The sequence below is a fragment of the Rhipicephalus microplus genome, unplaced genomic scaffold (assembly GCF_043290135.1).
Source record: "Rhipicephalus microplus isolate Deutch F79 unplaced genomic scaffold, USDA_Rmic scaffold_12, whole genome shotgun sequence".
Taxonomy (NCBI): Eukaryota; Metazoa; Arthropoda; class Arachnida; order Ixodida; family Ixodidae; genus Rhipicephalus; species Rhipicephalus microplus.
Genome location: NW_027464585.1, coordinates 37,961,633 through 37,988,004, shown reverse-complemented (window position 1 = coordinate 37,988,004; position 26,372 = coordinate 37,961,633). Strand labels below are relative to the sequence as shown.

Below are 26,372 nucleotides of genomic sequence, written 5' to 3'. Positions count from 1 at the left end.
AGTCTACCCCAAAAGAAAAACATTTCACCGCTTGGAACCAAGTACCTCCTTGTGGTGCCTTCAGCTCTGCGACCAGAAGTCCTGCGGGTCCTGCACGACGATCCGACGGCAGGACACCTCGGTGTTTCTCGCACGCTCGCGAGGATGCAAGAAAAGTACTACTGGCAAAAATTTCGCAAACATTGCCAAACCCCTCACTCGTCTGACAAAAGAAGAATGATTCCGAGGAAGCTATAGTCTGGCTTTGTCTGAGAACATAACCTCCACATAGATATTCCGGCCTGTAGTATAGTCCTTGCAAGCTACACAGCTACCAGCTATTTAAGAAGCGCCACGCGCTAACAGAGCAGAAATTCGCATTTGCAGTAGAGCCTACACTCCGCAAACTTTTGGGTGCATTTATACGTGTGCTGAGGCATAGTTGTCGCGCTTATCTTTACTTGTTAATGGATATTAACATTACTCCTTTCTTGCTTTTTCTAACAGTTTTATTGGTGAGGGAGTGCTCTGTCCTGTCCCGTATTTTTTCGTCCAGCTGTTGGCATTTTTATTTCACACTGCTTAACCAATTAGTCCATCAAACTATATGGATGCTGTATAAAAATGTTGAACCTCTACCAGCTCATTTCCGCGCTAACTTGTTCGAAATTTTCATTATTTAGGAGACAGGGTCTTTGAAGAAGCTGAACGGGACCAAGATTTTGTGGCAAATAACGTCACGGAGGTACTAGACAGTGGCTCGAACAATGATTCCTCTCAAGATATCCACTTGCCACCGCACAGAAGGTGTGCCGCGCACACCCTAAACGTCGTCGCTTCGGTGGATGCCGAAAATGCCGACAACAACAGGACCTACCGCGAAATGGTGAGGACCGTTTTCTCAAAACTGAAGACTCTTTGGAGAAAACAAAGCCAGTCTGTGCAGGCAGCCGAAGCAATAAAGGCTATCTTGGGAAGGCATCTCCCTGTGCCGAATGCAACGAGATGGAATTCGTTGTTCAACACCATGAAGTAGGTGAACGAAGTACCGAGAGGGAGGATGGACGCAATGTTCGACACACTCTCGTTGCCACGATTGCAGCTTGAGGAATCTATGTCCATTCATGAATACTGCAAGGTATGTTTCGATTATTTGTTTAACATGATGCAGTGCTGTCACAGAACGAGCGCTAAAAATGGGCGCGCCGCCAAATTCTTGCGATAACGCGCGAAAGAGACGCCGCGAGGTCAAAAGAAAAAAAAAAGAAAACAAACATCCAAGGCTCCCCGGGGCGCGCGCTCTCCCCGCGGAAGCGTGGCTTCGCCGACGAACCTCCTCACCCCGCAGCGGCGGCCGGGCAAGCACTGGAAAGTTCCAGAAGGAAATAGGCGTGGTCATACCGAGTTGAGTCATCTGTCGGGGACGGCCCCCGTACAGTCTCGCGCCTCTCCCCAGCCTTCGCTGCGTATCGCGCCGACGAAATGACGAGAACTTTCTGGAATGTGGCGCGGAAGGTATTTAATCGAGCGGCCGAGACGAGAGAGCAGGAGTAGACGGAAGATTGCGCCAGAGTGCGGACAAAACCTTCGCCGTGTAGTCGGCGAAGGTTTTGTCCGTAGGGACGAAGCAGGAGATGAAGAGGATTTCCACCTGAGGGGTGAAGGCTCGAGCTACAGGCAAGAGAGTGTGTTTACCGCTATCGAGCGAAGACGCGTGGCGAAAGCTGCGTGTGTGAAGCCGACGTGTTCGGGCGAAGAAGTTTGGAGCTTGGAGAGTGGCCAATTGAAGACGCGAGGTTTCCTGGAAGAGAAACTTCGAGGGCGCGGAACGACAACAACGCTGGACTTTGAGTGAGTGATTCTCGGAAGAGTATCATTCAGACTTTTGTTCCAAGGACTATGGACTGAATAGGTTTTATATATCTTTAGTCTTTAAGTGTCTTGGTTGTTCAATGCATGCGACTGCATTGTAGTGCGTATCGTTGTTTGTGTCCGTTGTTTTGAGTGTGACTGATTGTACTGTGTAGTACGCTGTTTGATTGGTGACGTATTGTATGTAACTATTGTGGAGTGTACATTCTTGTGTATTGTTTTCGACCTGCCATTGTTGAGAATATAATATTTGTTTTATTTATCAACTCTCGGCTCTGACTTGTTCTTTGGGCCACAGCCGGCGTCCGCTGGCGCGCCAAAAAGGACCACTTCTAAATTGTCCACGCTTTCGTGGTGCGGTTCGGGGGGCCAATACTTCGGCCCTTGGAATTAGCCCGGTGATCGCCTCCCTAATTAACGGGACCGGGTGTGACAAGTGCATTGACTATATCTTTTATTTTTCTAGGCGATGTACGCTGTGGCAAAGGCGCTGGATATACTAAAAGGGGAACAATGTATGTACATGGACATCGTGCAACCAACGCTTCAATCTCTACTGCGGTATCAGCGATCCTTCCCGCCGTTTAAGTACTGGTACTGCACACCCTTTGCTAGCAGTCTTCAGGACGCAGTCAAGAAAAGGTGTGAGAAATTTCCTATGCCTATCTCCTTGCTGTCCTATCTCATCGCGTGCTCTCGCAGGGGTGCATATGCATTCGTGCCACGGGTTGTCCATGGTATGAATGAAAGTGAAATGTTTTCAACAGGGCCATACATTGTTCCTGTAACCTTTTTCAATACAGGTTTTCTGGAGTTTTGGAGGATGCCGATCTGGCCCTGGCAACAGCGGTACATCCGAAGTTCAAGCTTTCCTGGATGACTGAAGCGCAGAAAGCAGTGACGTAACGACTTCTTGATGAAGAGTATTATGCTCTAGATAGAAGCAAGTTTCAATGAAAATGCAGCCGTCAGCGAAGGAACCGACAAAGACGACTTGTTTTTTCAGTTGCCTCAATCCTCCCAGTCATGCTCCGAGTAGCAACAATGGCTCAGCAATCCCGGAACAGACATCAGCGAGCTGGCGAAGTACCCTAAGATTAAGATGATTTTCATTCAGCGAAATACGGTGATTCCGTCCAGTGCGCCGACTGAACGGCTATTCAGCAATGGACGCGACATTTTGTCCATCAAGAGGGGCAAGCTTTCTGATGAAAACTTTGAAAAGCAACTCATTCTAAGGTATAACGAATTTTGCAAGTAAACTTCCTTGTCACCAAGTGTGCATAAACAACAACACAAAAACTGATGTGACAAAGTGAGCCTTACAGAACAAAAGATATTGGCCAACTTCCGGGTTTTTTTGTCTAGGGTTTCGCAACATGCAACTTTCATTACCTGCATGCCTTCCTACGCCATTCATTAAAATCTATCATTTGTTTTGTAATGAATTACTTATTTTACACAGTAACGAAAAATGATTACATTACTTTTTCACTGTAACTGTAACAAGTTACTTATACAAAATATGTAACACTAACTGTAAAAGAGTTACTTTTTTGCCTTAAGTAACTGTAACTGTAACACCATAACTTTTTACTGGTAACGTGCCTATGACTGCAATTAGCCGAGGGCTTGGGATTTGTCGTCAGGTATGTTTCCCACACTTTGTAGTGCTTTCAAGTCTTCCATTCCCACAGGCCCTAGCCTGCCTAGCGTTGCAGACCCTATTCTGCACGTGCAATTCAATGTTATTGCATTGTGCTGTGTTGTGCGTATTATTGCACTGTGACCTACGTTGTGTTTCTCTCTCGCCATGTGACGAACTAAACGTGCATCCTCTCTCTTTCCTGGGTTTAGAAAGAATTAATGCAATGTTTGACTTTCTGTCTCTTTCTCCCTCTCGTTTTTTTATCCTTATTCAGTGTGCCTTGCGCCCCCTGCTGGGCTGCAGAAATTAGGTACCTTCTTCTAACCACTACCCCACCCCTCTTATTTGGCGGTTGAAGATGAAGACGACAATTTCTTTGGACTGCCCTGAACTGAATGGACATGCAGTCTGTCATTTTACTGTGATCTGCAAGGCGGCTTTGCTGTGGTGTTTGTTTTCCAACCAAAAACTCTTGTTCACAAACTGCTTTTCTTTTTCATTTCGAGTACGTTAGTACAACAAAATGTCACCTCTCCAAATTCCAGCGAAGGCACGCGAGCTTAACAAGATCTCAAAAAGGGGAACGGCAAAAACGAAATGAGCGAGAAAAGCAGTCTGTGAACGAGAGTTCTTGGTTGAAAAACTAACCTTACAGAAAAGCTGACTTGCAGATTTTTGCAAACTGTCTATTGTTTTCTCTTGCAGAAAATTTTTTGAAGACCAGGGCGTAAAATGCGATCACCGAGACGCTCTGAATCAGCTCTCAGAAGCTCTCATCAAGCTTCCATGATGCTACCATCAACATTTAGTATTACGCTACCTTTAGTGTGTAAATAGTGTATATAAGCGATCCTCTTATCAGCCCCGGGTACTCTGCTAAATTTCTACCAGATACTTGGCTAGCTCCTTCGAATATATCACGAGCAAGCAAAAGGGCACGAAGTTGTACAGGCGAAAATGTGCGACATCACATCACTTTTATTACGTGACATATTCGTTCTCTGCTGCACTCGCCCGCTCGTGTCCGCAGATAACGTTCCAGTTTATATAGCGACGACACACCGTTGATTGCGGTCATGTCATTGAATATCAATTAAACAGCGGTGTTATTATTTATTTGCAAATTACTTCACCATATAGTATAGTGAGGTAATTTATTACTTGGCCACCTAAGGAGCTTTCGAACTTGACTTAATTTTTTATCAAGACTTGAATATAATGTTAAGATATATTTGGTTGATTCTGAGCATTACTTTCGCAACAGAAGTACATCACCACTGTCCGCAACAATTATTATTCATCTTTCCCAGAGCCAGTAGGTCCGTTCAAGTTACGTGATGAGAACATGTTTGCTGGACTACGTCATATATGACATGTCGCTCAAGTGTCTGTCTCTGCATTATTGACAAATGCAGCCATATTTTGTAAACTTTTTGCTGGCAAGTTTTTAAAATTTTATTTTGTTCTTTTTAAAACTGGTGGCCTCAGACAAGCTTATTACGCCTCTGCTCCCCACTTATACAGCGTTGTTACGCGTGTTGCCTGGGCCGACGGGGGAGAGCGGCGTTCTTTGTTCATCAAACAAGTCACCGAAGGGCTGCCAGCCTGCTGTCCGCCGTGTTTTGTCCATCTTAGCCGGGAAGTGAGGTGGCATTCCAACACTATAAGACGTTCAACGAGACGACCACAATGGTTTCTTGGTGTCACAGGTGCAGTGTGGTGACCACGCCCCAATCAAAGACGTTGACCTGAGCGAGTGTGAGCGGCGCCATCAGAAATGCTGTGTGTGTCCCGTGATTCAACAGCGCATTCTGGACCGCTTCCCTGATTTAGTCAAAACGCACACTTTATAATGAGCCACCCAGCTCAATCGCAAGAGATCTCTCGTTCTGTTTGTATAGAATGTAATAAATCCTCTGTTAAGTTTGCCATCCTACTTCTGAGTGCACATGCGTTTTCTTTTCTGTCTCGCTACACCCCCTCTCTTGCCCCTATTTATCCACTCCCAGTGCTGGGCAGCAAACCGGATGCCAAAATCTGGTTAATCCCCCAGCCTTCATTTCTCTCTCGTGCCATCTTACTGCCTTGGCATGTTCATCCCGGATATCTGATGCCTGAAAAGGCCGGTACCACCGGAGGGTAATGAATAAAAGAGATGGTGAATATTTTCTGCAGCATGTTGAGACGCTGCATATGAGTGGTCATCCTCGAAAATTACCAACTTTAACACCACTGACAGGTGATGATATACCCTGAGTAGGTCCGAGTATGTTATATGCCTCGACGCTTTTAATCTCCATTAAACTTCTCCCTTTCAATTTCATCCTTCGGGACTTTGTGTGGTTCTTCACCTAACGCGCTGCATTCGTGCTGCACTGCTACCACTTCATTTCTTCTGTATATACGCCCTGTTTCAGGCACGATCATAGGTTGCCATTGTGGACAGATAATGATGCCGTTTTGCATCCGTATCAATATTCGAATAGTGCTACGGTGAACTCGCACGCATCAACACGCTGGGCCAGTACATTCAACGTCGTATGACCATATTCATTGCTAATGACGACATATAAAACCAGCAAAAATTGCTTTTAAGCCTGAGATCTCAGCCTTTATGCGTTACTGTAACTGTTACATTTATTTTTTGTCCATTTGCCCAGTATGTAATTTCATGCAGCGGCCGCCGAACTCGTGCCGCTGTTCATAGTGGTACTCTCGGTCTCTGAAGCTGCATGAAGATAACTAAGACGCCTGTTTTTTACTGGCTACATAAATGTGAAACGAAGCTATAAATCAAGGTGAGAAAGAAAAAAGACAAATCTGTTAAAAGTGAGTACTGGCGCATAAATTGCGCGCCGATTGCGCCGATGAAAATCTTCGGTGGTGGTGGCACGCTGATCAGTTCACGTCGGCGGCGGCGGCGCGGCGAAAACTTTGGGTGGCGGCACTCCGACCAGTCGGCACACACCTCTAACCGCTACAAGTGCGGCTAGAATGGCCACCTTAAATAGGGTGGCTAGAATGCGGAGGTGTGAAAAGCGGCCACCGAAACCGGTCCCAAAGCGCGCCGATGCCGCTTGGGGCGCTGCACGCACCGGCGCGGGTAACTTTGAGGAGGAGACAAAGGGGACGGCACGCGCTGCTCTTCACGAAAATTGCCTTCATGCTGTGCGGTGTTGACCCGTTCTCGGTAAAATCATTTTGATCGAGTAAGTGTAGGGCAGTACATGGCACCTAAGCTCTTGAAAGTCTCATCTCTGAAAACCATTCTTGAAAAGGCCCACGAGCAAGACTCGACGCCAATTAAATTCCGGCAATTATTCGACCATGTCAAGGTAATAGTGTTTCTATGTTCCTGAGATGCTCTTGTCACGAGATCAAGAGCTGAAATGCTCAGGAGATTTGCAAATGATTTTAATAAGCAAAACGATGAGAAACTGAAACCCAACCGGGTGCCCTTTCTGCGTATGACGTATTATTTGGTAAGAACCGGAGGCCGTATACTGGCCGCGCTGGCGCGTAGAATGAGAACTGTGAAAACAAGATGAGTGAAGCACCAGCCAAACACTACTCAGGAAGGAAGAAAACTTTTCTCTGCAATACCCCAAGAAACACGAAACGTCGTATCAACTTCTCGAAACGTCTAGAAAGGTATGCGGAAATCTAGGTATAATATGTGACGTTAAATAAACGTTTTTCAAATGGTTCTGTTTGGCGTCTCAATTTTTTCCTTGCGAGTGGCCGAATGTATGCCGGTGTGTGCATCCGCGCCGGCACGTGTTTTCATAAACTACCGTGATACTCGAGTTGATGCGTGTTTCGTGTGCAGCGTGTTGCATCGTCTTAGGTAGGGCTCGCAAAGGTTGCACCTACGCTTAAGTGTTCATGCAGCTCGTTTAGTAAAATTCTAACTTTCGGCGTACACCAGAAACATAGGTTGCCTCATGAGGCCTGAATCCATGCATTTTAAGCCATTCGTTTATCCTGAACTGTATCTTAGAACGAATATTTTATGGCTAAATGTGGTCATATTGCTTTACCTTACTGTGCGAGCATTAATTAAGTCATAAGTCCACACATTTGAGCACCATCAATTTTACTCTGCTTGTTTCCACTCTGCTTGTATTTTGGTATTAAAATTTGGTTTATTAAATATTTTATGCACCTCGCCCAACCTTAATGTTGAAACTTTGCTAAACAATTTTACGTGTATGAACATTAAGAATAGTTTATAGCACCCCCTCCAATAAAATTTTCTGATTAATGACAAACTTAACAGTATATTGGATAAAGTAAACTTTGTAGGCATGCGCTACAGATGTTGACAGAATCTGTCGTATGTGCAGAATCAATATTTTATTTATCACTCAAAACTCGCGATAATGTTATAAATAATGGTAAGCATGCATAAGTCATGCACGTATTGCTGTTAAAACGTAAAATTGGACACTGTATTTGTTTGAGAATAATAAATACAGACTGCAAGTTTCCAAGCTATTCGCACTGACGGAATTAGACAAATTCGGAAATCACTTTCATCAGACCTTATTGCTAAATTGCGGTCAATAGCTTCCAAGATTCTGATTTCCGGAGATCGTTACAGAAGCTTGCATGCTTTATTGGAATGGTGAGTGGTTCAAGATGGGTGCCTCATATGTTTTTTTTATTGACAGTTTGTGGTGCTTGAGTGAGGGTTACTGCCATTTTAGCTAACCAGAATCGTTGAAACTGATGACCATAATTTGGCAGCACACAATAGTAAATTATTGACACCAATTTATGACATTATAGGTATAATTTCCCCAGTGTGAGAGCCTGAAAAAAGCTACATTAGTTGTATTTGAAATCAAAATAATTTCAATAATATAGGTTACCTGCAATGAATACAAAATGAAAGTGCATACCATCATGTATGTGTTGAGGTATCATTGAATTTGATTTCAACGCACTACGCACGAGCGCAATTCAAGCATGTTTTAGACACATATTCAATGTGGAAATTGCATTTTCTTTCATAAGTTTGCAACTGTGTTCGCCAAAAACATCAAGAAAGTTTTGCTTGTAACATCTCTAGTTTGTGTACATCCTGCTTGTTTTAAGACACATTGTTCCAAATCATTTTAAACATGCTGACAAATTCAGTTTTTCTAAGAGACACATGTGACTCAATTGTTTTTGGATTTTCCATCACAGCCTATGCATGCACCTCGTACGAACTGAGTGTGAAAGACTTCCGGACAAGCCTGTCATCAATGGTGGCTCATGGAAAAGTTGGTTACTAAATGTGCTGTAGCTGCGCATGACTTCTGTTTCCTATGGAAAGGGAACTTCTCTGAGCCACCTGGTTGCTCTATGTAAGTATCTCGCATGTTCAGGATGTTCAATACTAAGACTTTTGTTTTTCTTTAAAAAAGTCAGTGCTCTAAGTTGTGTGTGTAAAAGCCACCTTATAAGATAGCTAAGTGTTCAGGAGAACAAAATGTGCAATAATAGTTATTACTTATTTATTTACAGTACCTTACAGAGCCCTCGAGGGGCATTGTGTAAGGGGGCGGTACAGATAATATGTTAGAAAAATACATATACGTAATATTTACACATACATAGGCAAATAATGAATATAATAGAAAATGCAGTTCTATTCATGAACATGTAAGCAAAATACATACTAGAAAAGTGAGTTACAGTATGTGAAGGTGAAATACAAAAATAACTATTATGACAGTAACTACAACCTAGCAATAGTGCAAAAACATCGGCAACAGTCCTAGAAACACTGATGATTATGAAGATGCGATAGAGCAGTTTTTGGTGCATAAGTATTTTTTAAGAGTATGATAGAACTTTGTGTGGTCTTGTTCTGACGCAAGATCATCTGGCAAATCATTCCACAAACGAATAGCTCGTAGAAGAGCCGACTGGTTGAAAGCGTTAGTATTGCCGTACATGCGTGATAAGCTAAAGGTGTTATGTAGTCTGCTCGAAGTTCGATGTGCTAGATTAAGGTGAACAGATGGCATCATGCTGGTGTTGATGCGTTTGTGAAACAGTGATAAAAGTGAGATGTCGCGGCGAATTTTCAGTGGCTCGAGTGCAAGGCTATGTTTAATCTGTGTTACGCTGGACGGGTAGCTGTGATTACGCGCTATGAATCAACTAGCTCTGTTCTGTATACATTCTAACTTATCTATGAGGTATTGTTGATATGGTGACCAAATGGAGAATGCAAACTCCAGTTGAGTACGGATTAGAGCAAGGTAAGCCAGTTTGCGCACATCAGAGGGAGCACTGTATAGATTTCGGCACAGAAAACCTAATGATCTTGATGTGTTGGCACAGATAGCAGTGATATGTGTGGACCACGAAAGTGTAGAAGTTAAGTTTATGCCTAGGTATTTCTAATGATTAGTGCGTTGTACTATGCTATTATCAATTTTGTATTGGCTACTAAAGTTATCAGTCGTGCCCTTAAATACTTTCAGCCGTGCCCTTAAATAAGATTCAATAATGAACCTATTAGTGACTACAGCAGGCGGCCATGCACGTATTAAAATTTTGAGCCAGTCACGTTCCTACATAGGTCCAAAGAATTCTGGCATGCCTGTGCTCAGATATCCCGCTGGAAAGTATAGTTGTGGCTTGTGTCATTATGCTTGCAGGACAGTAAGCACTAGCACAGAGCTACTACTCCCTGAGGTGCCGCATATATTCTGATCATGGATGGAAGCCAAAGACAAGCATTATAATGGTTACCTTTTTACTACCGGCTGGAATAGCAAGCACTGACTGCTTGTCTCACTAGGGAGTAATGTTTTGGTGACCCTCGGTGTCTTGCATGCGTAATCATGAAAAGCAAAATAAACTTCCGAGTGGAATATCTTAGAGCATAGACATGCTCCAAGAATTTTTCCAAGTGGGAGTGTCTAGAAACACGAATGCCACAAACTTTTCTATGCAAACATACCCACTTATTGTAGGCACCAAAATTTTGGTATTTTTATTCGATTGGCCAGCTGACAGCATTATTGTCTTACTTTGTGTTCCCCTGGACACATAACTTATCTACAAAGGCAGTTTTCTGTTCTTAAGGCTGAACTTTATTACAAGCACAAAGCACGTCTCTGAATGTGTCGGTGCTGCTTACCAAGGTGGAGTCATGTTTAAGTTATGTGTAATCTGCAGTTCACTTAAAATTGAACGTTTTGCATTGCAAGAAGGCTGTAGCAGATCAGTGGTTTTATTTTCACTGTAGTATTGACTAAATATTTTGTTTTATTATTATTGTAACCTTATTTCATTGTCTTCTCGAATTTAACGCCGTAAGAGCAATCAAGTGATTCTCTATTGTCACAACTAATCACACCCAACTTTGCCAATACCTAACCATTTGTGATATCTTAGTGATACCTAACCAAGTTTAACATTGTTAATAATGACTGACAGAAGGCAATCTGGAATACTGTAGCGTTTTTAACTTCACTGTATTTTTTGTGCGAATATTTTGTGTTGGAATTAGATATCGGGGTGTTGCTAAAATCACAATTTGATTGTTAAACACAGATTTGTGGTGAAACCCATTAAATTCAACTGCTCATGGTTCTAACATACCTAAATTTGGCGGTGAGGAAAAATCACTTGTTCGACTGCTGCTTTTTGGCTGTAACAAATTTTCTACCTTTATATATTTGCTACTGGGCCAGTGTGTTTGCTAAGCTAGCCTTCTAAATTTTGTTGCACTGATAGAAGTCTGCTCGAAGAGAACAGTTTGTGCCTTTTGTATGTAAGCAGGTTCCTGGACAAATCATCTGGCCAGCACCTAAATCGCTTTGTATAGTTATAGTTATTATAAAGCATGCAAGTTTTGGGACACAGTGTGCAGTCATTGTTATGTTTATAAAGGTTACAAGTATGCAACAAGATTTGTTGAAATTTTGCATTTACTTTTGGATGTGCGGTATATTGCATTCCAGACAATACCAGAAACAATAATAAGCTGACGTTTAAAAGCCCGTCTTGTCTTCAAGCGAAACAGATTATCGGTAATAATAGATGACAGTCATGAAATATTTCTTTCAACAAATATGGCACCAATTTTGCTTATTAGAATAGTGCCAGCAATAATTTGCTGCCAAATTGTGTCACTGTTCCAACTTGTCACTCTCGACAGTGAACAGCTAAATGCACCGATTGTAAAACGCGGACGTGGTGCAGCATACTACCCACAGGAAACGCTCAACACGCTGGTTTGCATGAAAAAGAAATGTCTAAAAAGGTGTTAAAAGATCTAGTAAAAGTCTTTTCAGAATCTTGGCAAGAAGTTTACTAGGTTTCTGATAATAAAAGTATAGTAAAGGTTTACAAAGGTTCTTTAAAAAATCTAGAAAGACGTTTTTTAGACTTCTTGCTAGAAGTTTTTAGCCGTAAGATAACGCGGCGTTAGCACAGCTACAGGAGGTTTTCAAGCTGCTTAGGTTTAAATAACATTTCAACAAGACTTTTTATATACTTTCGGACGATTCTTTTTGGACATTTACTAGAAGTTCTTTAGCTCTTCTTGTGTTTCTTGGGTCCCGTGCCAAAGACTTCCGCCGTCGCCTTGTGGCCACCACAATAAAGACTGTAGCGGCCAAAGTACCATTGGCATCAGCTGCGTCACTTCCGTTGACTTGCCAAACATGACGTCACCTAGACAGTGTTGCCAATAATTCTGGCAAGCAAAGCGAGCTTTGAGAGGAAATCTTTGACATTCATTTGCAAATAATCAGCGTATCTCTCATGCCTATGAATTGGTATAAATGACGGAAATGTGAAAAAGAACGTACCCAGTGAATTTCAATGAGATCCATTGACCTCAAATAATCACCAGAGTTGGCCTGTAAGGCAATTGCGGTTATTCGTGGCGGAGCTGCAGGTGTGCCGAGAGATGTTATTCACTGTAAGGCTTCATATTAATTTGAACACACTAAATTCATTCAACCACGAGTGGAAACTTTGGTATCAGAGCCCCGTTTCGCTGTTCCGAACGCATAATCTTGCGCAAGCCGCAACTTGAATACTCACTTAGCGTTCATTATCGGCCACCGAGTGTAACACTTTTAGTGGCGTACATTTACTCATTCTAAGATTTGGGTGCATGTTAAAGAATTCCAGGTTATCGAAATTTGCGGAGTCCTCCACTACGCCATCTCCGTTAACCATAGGGTCGTTTTGGGACGTTATACCCTACATATCAATCAATCAATCAATCAATCAATCAATCAATCAATCAATCAATCAATCAATCAATCAATCAATCAATCAATCAATCAATCAATCAATCAATCAATCAATCAATCAATTAAATAATCAATCAATCAATCAATCAATCAATCACAGTTACACAGTTACGCACAAATAGCGCAAAAACCATGTTTCCAGCAGCAGACATGAAAATATTTTTTTACAAAAACACTTTATTTTCATGCATGTCAGGTGTTCATGAACTACAACACTCACAGCGTAACTATTTGTTTTTATTATTTATATGGTTGGTTTACGCCTTTTAAAAAGAAGTAGGATCGAGTGAGTCAATAACATCGCACCAAGGGCACTCGACCAATTTGCAAAGCTTCGCTGAGATACCACTTAAAAAAAAGTAACCACACAGGTTACTCGCAACGCTAACAATAAATATTCGCGTTACCACCTGATGTTGTTTACCAGAAAGGCAACGAATTACCGTTACCAAAATAAAAATAACGTACGTCTTCTTCGATTATACTCCATGATTGATGTGTGGGGTTTAACGTCCCAAAACCACGATATGATTATGAGAGACGCCGTAATAGAGGGTTTCAGAAATTTTGACCATCTGGGGTACCTTATCGATTATACACCAAGGTCAGAAGATTGAATCAATGCAACCGCGCTGCGGGAGCAAGAATATCATTTTAATAAACATCGTATTTATATTCGACATGTCATCACGCATTCGTTAAACATGGTTCTAGTACCGTAATTAATCTTGCTAGGATAAACGTAAACCCATGTGTTTGTCTCACCAGGCACGAAGAATTAAGCTTAGATTTTACCTATCGCTAGAAATATTGTGACGAAGGAACGCGTTTATTTACAGGAAAATGGTTGAGATCGGTACAGCTCAGAGCCAGAAACCGGCGACCGAGCTGCTCGTGAGCCAGACAGCTTCTACCTCTTCCTCTTCATGCGCCCATCGAGGTGTGTCATTTCCCCCGTTCGCAGACGATGCCCACTGGGCGAGTCAATAGGAAGGTTGGTGGTGATATGGCTTGAGGCGCGCGACGTGTGTCAGCTGTGTCTTGCTAGAGCGCCGACCATTGCTTGTGACGCCGGAGATGACGTATGTGACGTCACTGAGACGGTCAATGACTACAAATGGTCCGGAGTAGTGGGCCAGAAACTTTTGGCATAAACCACGTTTGCGGACAGGTGTCCACAACCACACCAGGTCACCCTTTGTGTAGGCAACGGAGTGATGGTGGGCGTCGTACCGGGTCTTGGAGCGCTGTTGAGATGCAATGGTTCGAAGGCGTGCGACGCGACGGGCTTCTTCAGCGCGGCATAGTGACTCGGCAACCGATGTTTCCACATCTAACGTAAAAGGCAGAATGGTGTCGAGGCAACTGCGAGGGGAGCGGGCGTAGAGCAGGAAAAAGGGCGCGTACCCTGTTGTCTCGTGTTTCGCGGTGTTGTAGGCGTATGTGATATAGGGCAGTACTTCGTCCCAGTTTTTGTGCTTGGCATCAACATAAATTGACAACATGTTCGTTAGCGTCCTGTTGGTCCGCTCTACGAGGCCATTCGTCTGGGGGTGATACGGGGTTGCGTGGCGGAATTGGCTGGCAGACAGGCGTAGGATCTCTTCAACGACGTCAGCGACGAACTGACGTCCCCGGTCGCTAATGACGACTCGTGGAGGGCCATGACGGAGAATGATATGCCGAAGCATAAACTGCGACACGTGAAAGGCTGTTGCAGTAGGTATAGCCGCAGTTTCTGCGTAGCGCGTCAGGTGGTCGACGCACACGATGACCCATCGATTGGCACTGGCTGACCGCGGAAACGGACCTAGAAGGTCGACACCAACAATCTCGAAGGGAGAGCTAGGAGGTGGTACGGGATGGAGAGGTCCGGGTGATGTAGTCGTGGGACGCTTGTGACGTTGACATTGTTCGCAACCCGCTACGTATTTTTCTGTGTCGCGTCGCATCTTGGGCCAGTAAAACCTTTGCTGGATGCGATGAAACGTTCTGGCGAAGCCCATGTGCCCACTGGTTGCGTTGTCATGGCAGAACCGAAAAATTTGGGGACGTAGAGCGCGTGGAACTACCAGAAGCAGACGGGCGCCTTGGCCAGAATAATTCTTCTTGTAAAGGACGGCGTCATGGACTACAAAAGAGCTTGAACTGGCCGGGTCATTCGCGGAGGCAAACAGGTGATCTAAGCAATGATCCTCGTGCTGTGCTGTCCGGAAAGCCGCGATGTCAGGAAAATGAGAGTCAATAGCTGTGATAAAATCGTCAAAATTATCAGCTTCACACTCGGTCGTTGGTAGAGGAAGCCGTGACAGGCAGTCAGCGTCTGCGTGGCGATTACCGCTCTTGTAGCGGACCGTGAAGTCAAATTCTTGTAACCGTATGGCCCATCGCGCAAGTCGACCAGATGGATCACGTAGGCTCACCAACCAGCAAAGAGAGTGATGATCGGTGATGACTGAGAAACGACGACCGTAGATGTAGGGGCGAAACTTGTGTACGGCGAAAACGACGGCGAGGCACTCCAATTCGGTAACCGTATAATTACGCTCTGCCTTGCTCAGGGACCGGCTTGCATAGGCGACGACGTGTTCAGCATTGTTGTGTCGTTGAATAAGCACCGCGCCGAGACCAACTCCACTGGCATCGGTGTGGATTTCCGTGGAAGCAGAGGGATCGAAGTGGCATAGTATTGGCCCGGAAGTGAGAGCGAACTTTAGTTGCTTAAACGCTGACTCACAATTTGGTGTCCAGTGGAAAGGGACGTCCTTGCGCAGCAAGTCAGTCAGTGGCTGGGCCTTTTCAGCAAAATTAGGTACAAAGCGGCGAAAATAAGAGCATAGGCCCAGAAAGCTTCGTAGCTCGCGGATAGACTGTGGCTGCTTAAACTTGCTGACGGCGTCCACTTTCTGCGGGTCCGGCCTAACACCAGCTTTGTCCACAAGGTGTCCTAAAACCAGTGTTTGCCGTTCACCGAAACGACATTTTTTTGAGTTCAGTGTCAAGGCGGCTTTCTCCAAACATGTTAGAACAACGTCAAGGCGATGATTATGTTCTTCAAAAGTTCGTCCAAAAATAACCACATCGTCCAGGTAACATAAACAAATTTCCCATTTAAGGCCTCTCAAGACGGTATCCATATAGCGTTCAAATGTTGCCGGAGCATTACACAAGCCGAACGGCATAACATTAAATTCAAATAGACCGTCTGGCGTTACAAAAGCCGTCTTCTCTTTATCAACTGGATCCATGGGAATCTGCCAATACCCGGATCGCAAGTCTACCGAAGAAAAGTAGGAAGCTGAATGAAGGCAGTCAATTACGTCATCAATGCGGGGGAGGGGGTACACGTCCTTCTTGGTTATAGAATTGAGACGCCGATAATCAACACAGAACCTCCAGGACCCGTCTTTTTTCTTTACCAAAATAACAGGTGCAGCCCACGGACTTGACGATTCTTGAATTACACCAGTGGCTAGCATCTCGCCAACTTGTTCAGCAATAACTTTGCGTTCGGACACGGACACGCGATAGGGCTTTTGTCGGAGAGGATGAGCAGAGCCAGTATCGATCTTGTGACGAGCGCGCGTGGTCGGTATCTGAGCCCTAGGCACCGTCCGTGCAAAATCAAATACTTTAGCATGTCTCGCCAGCAGTGCAACCAGGTCTTTGCGCTTCTGTGAGGAAATGGACTTGCTAACCATTTTTGAAAATTCAGCTTCCATACCAGAAGTTTCCGGACCCGCCCTTTCAAGATCGCTTAAAGCTCCAATGCAGGTGCTGCTCTGCTTTTCGAACAGGGCAAGGCGCATACCAGCCGGTAGTACAACCGACTCGGGTGAGCTGTTTATCACCCATAATTGAGCCGTCTCGTCTGCGAGAGATACAATGCACCGTGGTACAAAGATGTTTTTCTTGAGACAAGCTACAGGCAATGGCTCAATCACTATGTCACGTGAATTCAAACTCGAGTTGGTTTCCGAAGTGGTCACTTGTACGCTGGCCGTGGACCACGCTGGCAGAAGTACATCTTTAGCTACAGTGAGGTTACCTTTCTCACAATCAGGCTGCTGGGCGAGAGTAGACAACAGAACCTCACCTGCTCCACAATCCACGGTCGCACGACACTCTCGCAAAAAGTCTATGCCAAGTATAACGTCATGCGTTGATTGAGCCAGTACTGTGAATTCCGCCTTGAACGTTTTACCGGCAACACTAACAGACGCAGTGCAGACGCCGACAGGACGCAAGAATGCGCCGCTCACTGCCCGAAATGTGGCAGGTTTGTCCCAGTGAAACATAACCTTACGGCCCAGTCGTTGCTTAAAAACTAAACTCATCACGGAAACACTTGCGCCAGTGTCTATCAATGCCATCGTGGGAACGTCGTCAACAAGTACCTGAACCTTATTCTGAAGCATAGAAACTGGTGGAGGCATTCTTTGATGAAAATCGGTACGTCCAGCGACCTCACCTCCGTCGGCCGCGCTGGCTAGTTTCCCGGTGGCGGAGACGACATTCGTGACCGGCGCCGTGGAGATGGTGACCGAGGTGGACGGGTGGTGGGCGGCGTTAAGCTGCGCACAGATCCGGGCGAATCACTCCGGTTGATCGGCTGGTAGGCGTGCCGCTCGTCAGTTGGGTTGGGGGGCCAGTAGGTGTAGTCAGGCCGTTGGCTTCGTTGTGCAAACGTCGCGGATCTCTGAGGGAATGTCGAACGTGGATTACGTCGCATTGGGCAAAATCGGGCGATATGTCCACGAACACCGCACTGGTAGCAGACGGGCCGTTCACGGGGCATAGGGAACGTCGCTGGATGTTGAGGGTACGCGGCGCTCTGTTCCCACTGAGACGCAAAAGGAGGTGGATGGCTGTTGTAGCCGTAACGACTGTGGGGAGCATGAGGCGGCTCTACATAAGAAGACGCCGGTGGTGGAGCCCTTAGCTGAGGGCCGCGGTTGGAATAGCTGCGCTCCTCGAAACTCGTAGCATTGATACTTGTGGACGGTGTATCGCACGGTGGTTCTCGGGCGTTCAAGGGCGCGTAAAGGTGACGACGAAGTTCCTCACGTACAATGAGGCGAATCGTTGACGAAAGGTCGGTAGGCACGGAGTCTTGGCACACATCGACAGTGGCGACGGTCGTAACATTGGCAAGGCGTCCGAACTTCGTAGTGATGCGGCGAGTCTTCAGGGCCTCAAACGTTCGGCAGTGCCCAATCACATCGGCCACAGACTCAAGACTCTCCTTGCCGATAAGGAAGTGGTAGACGTCTTCCGCAATTCCTTTGAGAATGTGGCCCACCTTGTCCTCTTCCGTCATGTTGGTGTCCACACATTTGCACAGTTTCAGTACCTCCTCAATGTAGGTTCTGCATGTCTCACCACAAGCTTGAGCTCTCTGCGACAACATTTGCTCTGCACGTTTCTTCTTCGTCGCAGGGTCGCCAAAGCACTTCTTGATCTCCTCCATAAACTGGTCCCATGTTGTCAAGGTGTCTTCGTGATTCTCGAACCACACTAAAGCACTGCCATCGAGAAATAGACCCACGTGGGACAACTGGCTGGCCGCATTCCAGCCATTGGCTCGGCTCACCCGTTGATAGTGGCTGAGCCATTCTTCAACGTCATCGCCAGGTTTTCCTGTAAATGTGCGTGGCTCTCGGTAGTGGAAAGACGGCGCCCTCGCGACCGGCTGCTGGATGTCTCCGTCCAAGTTCATATCTTGAGGTAGTGGTGGCAAGCCCGCTAGTCGACGGCTGCGGCGAAGCTCGTGCTCTTGCGGTTCCGTCGTTAGTAGACGGCTGCTCTCCGGTCTCGCTTGACAGTAGCTGGCTTACCCAGCACCTCCACCACAACTGTGACGAAGGAACGCGTTTATTTACAGGAAAATGGTTGAGATCGGTACAGCTCAGAGCCAGAAACCGGCGACCGAGCTGCTCGTGAGCCAGACAGCTTCTACCCCATCGCCCATCGAGGTGTGTCAATATTTAGGATGAACATTGTCCTACAGGCTACCTTACCTATTAACCATCTTAAACCACGAAGACTTTGATACTTCGTCCTTTCTTCTATTAATGAGAACTTTTTATGAATCTATTTAAATGTTGCAACAAACGTGCTGCAATTGGCTGTCTTGCGCAATTTTTTAATATTTCTTATTACTATATCGTAGATTTTACTGTGAAGTCTCTGTGTACTAGTGTACAGTTTTGGTCCTGATGATTTGTGACACTTCAATATAATATTATGTGTAAATAATTCCTTACAATTATTATTAATGCACAACTAAGGCATAGTAGATATGTGTAATTTTAAATAATCAAAATTGTCACATCAGATGTTTCGCCCAGCTCATTCACTTTCCCGAATATTACATCTCCCGGAATTTCAGTCACTCTACTTATTGGTTTTTTGATTTTCATCTTACTGCCACATCATGATACATATGTATTCCCGCGCTCTGTATTTGTGGAGCCATGTTTCATAAATTTTGTATTCAAACTTGGTGACGTTTTATACTTGTAAAGCTTATTTTTGATTCTACGTGTATGAATCTCTGTCGTGTATTGTTGCTTTGCCGACTTGTGACTGGACTGGTACTTTGTCAATCCCTCGAGCTTTTGGTCCTATGTTCATCGACCTATCGAAACAAATGAAATGAAGTCTGTGACCAAAACAACTATAGCTAATTTAGCTGAATTAAACTAGCAAATATTGCACAAGATACTGTTCGTAGAATACAGTGGCCTAATGTGCACTGGAGAGTTGCATGTGATTGCTTATAACGTCGTGGCACATGTTAAATTCATTTATCAGTGTCACCGAAATTCGAAATATTATTTCACTGGCGACCCTCTCCGAAAAGGTATGATCACTGACCTCATTGAAAAAACAGTAATTCTGGCAGCTTGCATCTGCTAGCGGACCATAATCGCAAGTACTAGCAGTGTGAGATATTTGCTGTGTAAATAATTCTTGCCCCTTTAACCTACACAGGGTCCGCTAGAATTTTAACTGTTTATGGAAACGTTAGCCTTGCTTTTCCAGGTATTGCAAACTTAATGCTCCGTGACCTGTACTATCAGCAGAAGCAAATTTTGTTTTGGAAACAGAACTGGTAAACAGTTCTACCGTGCTGCAGGAACGACTTGCTGGCAACTACAACTCCCACAATTTAAGCAGCAGCTCTTTTTCTACATGTATAACGAGTGCATCAAATACTAATTGCTGAAGTAACGTGCTATACCAGTAACAGCAATACTTATAACGCGTAACCACCAGCACTGGAAATAAGGAGGGCGTTCTTGCTCTCATCACGATTATTACGAAGTACCAGATTTTTCACAGTATAGCTTGCCACATACGCGACCATCCGCTGCTCAGCGGTGTACAATTCATGGGCGACAGACATTGCTAGTGCATCAGATGGAAGTCTTTCGTAGTCTTCCCCATTTTATTCCATCTAATGCAGCATTTTTTCTACAGACAGAGAGACTCTTCCACTAAGTGATCCGCGTTGCCACCCTTGGGTCTCTTCAAGAGGCTGAGCTGAAGCATTAAGTTTAGCGGACAAGCATAATGCAGCGACGCTAGATCTATCTTTCTTTTTTGTCGTTGACACCTTCAGACATGTCGGAGAAACCGAGCGCAATCGCCGATTGACAAAGTACTTGTAAAGCAGCTAACGCCTGTGAAAAAAAAAAGTAGCGCACCCAAGGAAAAAAAACCCAGCGAAGTGCGCCGCTCACTACCCACGCCGCTGCCATCAGCGCCCATAGCGGCATCCGCGCGCCGAAGGGCCTTCTCCGGCAAGCGAAAAGCGCCGCGCTCATCACACCTCCCCATTCTAGCCACCTCACCCTAACGCTACCAACGCAGCCGCCAAAATGATTTAGCGCGATGATGTTGATAGGCCGTCTGTTGAGCGCCGTCTCTAGGTCGGATAAGTTAGTTCACGACACCACCGCTACCCTTATTTTTGTTGCACTGTCAAAGGTAGTTTCTCTAAGTGGTAGTGTGTAGGTTTTCTGTGCGGCCCTTTGAATTTTTTAAGATACACTAGAGAGAACTCTGGCACTAGTGCCTATGGTATCTGCAACACATGGCGCTTCAGCGAGCATGGGAATGATGGGTAGTACCAGGGTGGCCAGAATTAGGAGGTGTGAAAACCGGCCGCTCCAAGGTGGCTCCCGCTAACGAGCCGCCGGCGGTGTCGCTGTAGTCTGAGGTGCTGCCAGCTTTCTCCGTTGCAATGCACCCGCGATGGTCACTTCGAGTTTTTCGCCTGTACAATAGTTTTGTCAAAGTAAATATCAAACAGCAATTTGACCAACTATGAATACACGCATCTTTCGTTGAATGAACATTCCATTAGAGCGAAGTTTTTGACGGATCATCATTTCGACAGCACCACTGTTCATATGCTTGGTGAAACCAAAACGATGTTATTTTCCATATCAATAAACTACGTCTTGACGTAATAAAAAAAGCTTGCTCTAGCGAAGCGTGGTATCATTGATAATGTTAATTCGCCAACATTGTCTTGTGCTAACCCACGAAAGCTTGTGACAACGTTTGCTGCTAAATCTGCCTAGACAGTGCGACTTACCGAGTGCAGTTATGCATTGCTATTTTCTTAATGCTGGATTTGTATTACACTTGAGGCAGTATTCTGAAATATGTGTAGAAACTAAGACAACAGTTACTATAGCTTCATGGCTGCAACAAAATTTCTTACAGTAAGTCACTAACGGACATTTTTTACGTGACACAGGGCTTAAATCACTTGACTTTTTTCTCGCTTTTTTCTTGGTTCAGACCCTTCAAAAAAAGAAAGAACTCTCGTCACGCAAAGTAATTTGACCACTGCTTTGTTCAGCTTTTTGCAATGTTCAATGCAGCCGATGTCTGGAAACTGTTTAGAGATCGTAGAAGACTGGCTACTGAATTCGAATGCAGGCGCATGCACTGTGCTAACCACATGTGCCAACTTGGCTTCTATAGTCTCTACCAGGTTTTACAGAGACACTGACGGATACAGAAGTCCCCTTAGATCCCAATCCCTAGTCGCCTGCCAGGCAGCTCATCGAGTCATTTGGGAGATTCTCCCACGTGCTAGGGTAATCGGGGCACTTCTTTGCTGGTACGTAGTCCGATGAAGCAGCATTTCACCTTTTTCGCTCTCTAGGCAAATTCTCCGATATGCTTTTGGGCAGATTTGAGAATAATGGGCGTACCGCATCATCTCTTCAACTAGTCTTATCACGCTGAATTCTTCCTTTCCTTCCACAATATGCATGAAGTCTCGCACGCTGAATCTAAGAACTAAGTGGGAAGACATAATTTTCAGGTAAATAAACGTATTTATCAAAAAGAAATGGCCAAAGTTTTAAGAGCGCAGCGTTCAATATCTCCACTTGTCGATGCCTTCCACACATGCACACTAGCATTTTCTGCCCTTAAATAAATTCAAAACATTTACCATGCGTCGAAATGTTTTTCGCAGACGGTGGAATTTTTCTGTACTGCTTTGTCCGCCCTTCCGATGGTGTGCTCCCATTTTGCTAACCTTTCTTTGGATGCCAGAGCGCACAAAAAAGGGAACAAGTTTGAGCGCACAACCTGCTTCCCACGTGACCAGCAGCATGCCCCGGCGTGCACACCATTTGCAGCCGCCTGCGCCACCCTAGTAGCCGCGCTAGCAGCAGCGCCTCCGATCACCGCGCTAAATCACAACCTAGCGGAGATATCGTGCACCGCAGCACTGCTCGGCCAGAAAAAACACGGCTCGCTTTTCACACCGCCCCGTTCTAGCCATCCTAGTAGTACCCACATTTGTCTAATATTCGTACTTGTGGCCTGCTTCTGGCTCCGTGTGTGTTCGTGTGGCTTGAAGTTGTTTTTTCTCGAAACAAATATTAGCAAATGTTCAGCGGTTGCACTTCACCACCTAATTTCTTTAGACTTACCTTTCGAAATCGGGTCATGAAGTTCAAAAGGGTTGAATCTTCCTCTCAAAACAAAACTGAAACACAGCAATAAACGAAGCCGCAAGTACGATACGCCGTCCGCAAGTACGAAGACTAGGCAACTGTGTGTACGGCCCCAGCAGGCAGTGACTGCTACGACCCGGTGAAAATAGTGCAAACGCTATTTTTACCCAACTTGGCTTCGATCCGTACAAAGCTATGGCTTTTGGAGAGTGGTGGGTCAAGCAACCTGAGTTTCTCTGTAGAGTTAAATCTGGTTCTTTGGGCATACTTTTTCGCGAGTGGCGTGCTGTGGCTTTTGGTTAACAGTAGGTCAGGCAACCTCAGGTTCTCTCGGCGTGTGGCTTGTGTGCATGTGTGCGTGTGTAGGATGACCTGTACGTGATCGCGAGCTGTGCACATCTGTGTTGTGCTGGACGTGCGCTGATTGCGTTGTCTTTGTAATGGGCGTGGACACTGCGATTGAGCTGATCGTTGCTCATGTGCTTGACGAACGCGGAAGGTGTTTGCAGCGCTTGACTTGCACTAGAGACCATATTTTCCCTGCAACTACGTGCTCCAGCGTTACTTTGTTATTGCTAATATTTGATTTTTTTTGTGTGTGAGGTGGCACCGTTCAGTGGACAAATTTTACTGAGCATGAAAGTATGTTTTCCACTGTGCTTGATCATATGTTTCGGCAACTTGCTTTTGACTATTTTACCGCGTGCTCATTGAACGTATCAATTAATCAATGAGTGGCATTTCAGCCATTTTATTGGTCAACGAGGCCGATTTTCTGTCTCGGTTAAGGCATCCAAGTGTTACAGGACGTAATTTCGATTGAGATCCTGATCGTAATTGCAAAATGCAGAAGTGAGTCGTTCCTGCTTGAGAAACACGAATCAAATTGAAAGAGCCTGTATGGCTCTACTCATTCCTCATACAGCTGCATATGATCATACTATCAATAGGTAGTTGTACATAAACAAGTTTTTGACGCCTAGGTATGTAGTACGTGCGGTTTGCACCCCGCAGGTTTTCGTGCATTTGTAATTTTTAGAAAGTTCTATAGTTAGCGTTGCAACTGCAATTGACCTTTTAAGCAATATTGTGCCTGAGTGGTGTCTATTTCCACAGCAGTGTCGAGACCTGGAGTGGCTCTGTGATAGAATACTTGATTGCCACGCACAATGTTTGATTTTCATTTCATGAGCGAATTAAACCACTGCGAGTACACATTAACAGTATTTGTGCTACGAAGTGCTTTTTCTGCTAGTAAAAATAAAAAAGCCATGACCCCCCCCCCCCCCCCCAAATGAGTGGCTGGATCCACCCCTGGCTTCACATACACCAAATTTGGTGTTACGTGACATCAATAGGTGACGAAGGTATATGACTGGTGCAAACATTATAAACATGAAATGCGTGTCATGTGAGAACATGACATCATACCACGCTCATGATGCAATTGCAGCCGTTTCGCTAGTTTCATATATAACGAACTTGACTATTATGTGACGTAAATGGATGATGAAGGTAAATTAAACGTTCAAACATGATAATTCTGATATGCATGTCATGTAAAACATCACTACATGCTAGCCTCATAGCTGGCTTGCCGCCGTTTCACTAGCTCCGCATATACGAAATTTGGTATTACGTGGCGTGAATAGATGATGAAGGTAAATGACGTGTCCAAACATAATATTCATGACCTGGAAGTCATGCTCAGTATAGTTTACGTCCGTTTCGTAACACACTCATTTTAAGAACATATCAACCTTCCTCATTCGTGCTTCACATATCGATTCCCACTGTACGTGGGATCTGCCTTTTTTTAATTATTAAACTCAGTAGCCTATTTCTCATTTTCTGCATTCACACTTTCAACTCCTTAGACCCTGGGTACATTATCTGGAATGGCACATATGTGCCTGGAAGCCACCTACAAAGTGGGTTCTAATGGGCCTGGCCTACCTTCGATGTGTCTTAATCCACTATTTGTTTACTATGCTTCCAAAGTACAAGTGCACCTTCGCTCTTACCTTCTTGCTAAATGAGCTCTATTTTATACCTGTCAGCTTCATAATAGGATGTGACAGTACTGTGTGCCCTAAAATAAAAATATATTCATACCCTGGTTTCTTCATGGCCCCTTTAATGCCAGGGATGCATGCATAGTCCTTGTGCAGCTCTATCCATGTAGTACGAAACACAGACACATGAAAACTTTCTTTTTCAAGGTAGAGGTACAAGTAGGTGGGAGTAGAGATTAAGTGACAAATTTCTAAGGGGTTCTTAGGGTGGGGCTACCTCGCTGAGCTAGCGGGACTTCTGTTCCTATCCAGCCTCTGCCACTTTTGAACTACAATTAATTTTTTTACTAACTCGAAAATGAGCAGAGGTATGCGTTTGTGTTAGCATGGAAGCATATAAAAGCAGCATGCAGAGACCAAGGTGAGGAGCAATATTACAATTTTACCATTCTAAAAAAATTATTTATTTTGGTTACTGATTTTTTCAGTCACTTTTCAGCATGTGGCTATGCCAGGCAATCTTATAATGAAAACTAGTGCCAAAATATTCTGTGTAGAGTTAGGGCTGTGTTTTCCGGGGCACATTTAGCTAGTGTGTAGGCTGCATTAGCATTGGACTAGATTAAGCTGTGCATTACTTGATGGGGAAGAAATTTATTAGCGACATAAAGGAAAGGTGGGTGAAAATGACAGACACAACGTATGTGTCTTTTGCCTTCTATTTCATCTACTGTGCTGTTTGATAGCTTCCTAAATAATCCATATTCAGTAGTACACCTGCAATGTGGCATACTATGCACAGTCTGAAGAAGTGCTCCACGACATTTCGGGGAGTCAGTGATTTCAGAGTACGAGAGTAGATTGATTGATATGTGGGGTTTAACTTCCCAAACTACCATTATGAGAGACACCGTAGTGGAGGGCTCCGGAAATTTTGACCACATGGGGTTTTTTAACGTTTAATGTATAGTACTTGTAGGAGCTTCTTGCGCAAGCTGCCACTAAGTTTGAAGAGCGCGATTGAATGTGGACAGAAGAGAACAAGCACATACACCCACACAGAATAAACATCCTTGCTGCACGTTCATTGATCGAAGCTGTGCCTGTCAAAAATCTAGCTATATATGTAGCGAAAGGTATTGGACCTCTTGGGTTGTTCATGTCAAGCAAACTAATAAGAGTTAACATCTCTTGCCCATCAAATCGATATCCCAATGCGCTTTTACAGGTGTTAATGCACACACAGATGCACGAATTGTAACCTGAGAATTCAGGGCTAAGTAACGCACATATTTTCGTTTCCCCCGTTTTCAACTCTGGTCACAACGACGCAATTTCAACTCGAACGAGTAGACCAAAGTCAACATTATCTCTAGAGACCAGATTCATCATGCCATGACGTGGTTATATCTCAAGATATCGCGCATACAAGTATGATAAACAAACTAGCCCGCCAACGCACTTCAGCTAGCTCACATGCTTTATGTATAGTTTGATGTACATGTACATCATTCGTCAGACATTCAGAGCCGCTTCTCATCTGACGATCTAATTCGTGCAGTATCGATTGTCATGTGGGTGTATGTCGGTA

The 26,372-nt window shown here is 44.7% G+C and overlaps 1 pseudogene; it reads left to right on the top strand.

The window, feature by feature from the left end:
* The first annotated feature begins 862 nt into the window (after positions 1 to 862).
* LOC119167844 (uncharacterized) lies at positions 863 to 3,199 on the top strand (annotated as a pseudogene).
* The last annotated feature ends 23,173 nt before the right edge of the window (positions 3,200 to 26,372 follow it).